Consider the following 2,620-nt stretch of genomic DNA (forward strand, 5'->3'; position numbering starts at 1 on the left):
TAAATCTATGAAACTATGAAACTATCACTATATCTGGGGTAAGGAAAGACCTGTGCAGGTTTCTTCCTCTGTAGCAGGGGGCATGGCCCTGTACCTGGGACCTCCTGAGTATATACTGACAACATTTTATTGAAGCAGGACATTAGCTGCCATGGTTCTTCTGCTTTACCTATGGCAGATGAGGGTGTTAGGCCTATGTTGTGTCAGGGTTGACAGTAGTCTTAGATAGTTCAGACTACGGTTGCATGGGATGGTTTGGATAAGGATGATCCTGCCTCAGGCACGGGGTTGGATGAGATGACCTCTGGAGGTCCCTTCTAGCCCTACTTCTCAATGACTCATCACTGGTGATGTGAGATATGCCCACAAAATCCTGAGATCAAATTGCCATGGCTCAGCAAAGAAAGAACATACATTTTGACGGAGAAGCGAGAAAAATGAAGGGACCGTCTTCAGAGCAGCCTGCTCAGCCCAGCCCCTGAGGGCCCTTGTTTCCCTCCTGTCTAACGGAAATGATCACAGAATCATAGAAAATTTACCTGCCGCAGGTAAAGCAGAGGAACCACGGCAGCCAATGTCCTGCTTCTATAAAATGTTATCCATGTATGCTCAAGAGGCTGAGGGCCACAACCCTGGCTGCAGAAGAAGGCATAAAACCCCACAGTTCATACCAATCTGACCATGGGGAAAATTCCTTCTTGATTCCAAATGTGGCCATCACAGAATCAGAAAAAAATAGGGTTGGAAGGGAATCAGGTCATCTAATGCAAGCCCCTGCTCCAAGCAGGACCAGCCCCAACTAGATCACCCAGCCGAAGCTTTGCCTAGCTGGGTCTTAAAAGGGTGTGTATAGACATGCTCCAGGAGTGGGGAGGAGGGGTGTTGCTTTATTTAGAGTGGCTCCTGAGAGCCACTCTAATTAAAGCACCCAGAGTGTCACATGCATCAGCATCCCCGTGCTGAAAAATGGCAGTGGGGACACTTTAACTATGGTCAAACAAGCTTTAGTTAAAGCGCCCCCACTGCCGTTTTCTCAGCATGGGGACGCTGATTCACATGATGCTGGAGCCTGCCAGGGTGCGATAATTACCATGCTCCAGTAGATTCAACTAATATAATCAGCTCTGTGCTGTAATTACAGCCCATTGGAGCAGCCTCCCTGAATGTGTATAGGAGCCCAAAGCTCCCCAAGGATGCAGGGTCCACCACCTCTCCGGGTAACCTGTCCCAGTGCTTTACCACCCTCCTCCAAAGTTTTCCTGATATCCAACCTACCCCTCCCTTGCTGCAACTTGTGATGTCTTGGTCTGTCCTCCAGCACTGTCGAGACCAGTCCACCACATACCCCTGCCTAGGCTTTCACGAGGCTTCTCTCAAGGAAAATGCCCAGGGGATGGCTTCCAGCTCTCTCAGGCCAGCACAGCCCAGGGTGACCAGGTATGACTTCCCACCCTCACCTTTCACCCAAGCTGAGCCCAGAACTTTTTTTTGTTAAATGAAATTTTTTTGTGTTCCACACCAAATCAGCCAAATCAAGTGTCCATGAGTCGGTCCAGAACCATAAGCGACCCTACAACTGGCAAACATCCTCTACCCCAGCAGGGGCTTCAGATGTTTCCAGCATCTTTTGGCAGGCATCCTACGTGCAGGTCCAAGCCCAGAGGCTTGGGGTTTGCACGTGCCTAAGTTTCACTTGCCCTTAGCCATTTGGCCATATGAGCAAACTAGGGAGGAGCCTCCCATTTCCATAATGTGGGCTTAAAGCCCCAGCACCTTAGTGGGTACTAAACCATGCCAGAAGAGCAGTTATCCCATGGACGCCTAAGAAAAATTGCCTTCCTGGACCCAGATACATGGTGTTTCCCCTGCCAGGTAAGTCACTAACCCCAGAACACCTCACTGCACTTCAAGGTGGAGAGAAAAGACTGATTTAAATGTGTCAAGGGCTGTGGGAGCCATCCCAGGGGATGGGGAAGCATCCCATAGGCTGAGGGAGCCACCACAAGGGCTGGGGGAGCCACCGCAAGGGCTGCAAGAGCTGTCCCTGGGACTGCAGGAAGATCCCAGGGGCTGCGGGAACATCCCAAGGGCTGCAGAAGCTGTCCCAAGGGCTGGGGGAGCATCCCAAGGGTTGGGGGAGCCCCAAAGGTTGGGGGGGCATCCCAAAGACTGGGGGAGTCGCTTCAAGGGCTGCTGGAGCTGTCCCATGGGCTAGGGGAGCGTCCCAGGGGCTGGAGGAGCTGCCCAAAGGCTGGAGGAGTGTCCTAAGGGCTGCTGGAGCTGTCCCAAGGGCGGAGGCAGCCCGGTGCCCCCAAGAGCCCCGAGCAGGGCTCGCCCGCAGCTGCTGTTACCGAGGCGCCTTCCTGAAGCGCCCGCCCGGGCCCCCGGACACAGCCCCGTTCCAAGCCGGCCCCAAGTGACCAATCCGCTCCGCAGCCGGCCGCAGGTGGCCAATCGCGGCGCGGGCTCCTCACGCCATGCAAATGCGGAGCTGCGGGGCTCCGAGGGCCTCGGCACCCGCCAGCTCGCAGCTCCCCGGCCCCGGCAGGTCGGGGAGCGCCCCCGCGCAGCTGACGGGCAGCCGGAGGCGGGGCCCCGCGTGGAAGCGCAAAGCCGCTCG

The sequence above is a fragment of the Gavialis gangeticus genome, unplaced genomic scaffold (genome assembly GCF_001723915.1).
Source record: "Gavialis gangeticus isolate Ggan-Ray unplaced genomic scaffold, GavGan_comp1, whole genome shotgun sequence".
In the NCBI taxonomy this organism is placed as follows: domain Eukaryota; kingdom Metazoa; phylum Chordata; order Crocodylia; family Gavialidae; genus Gavialis; species Gavialis gangeticus.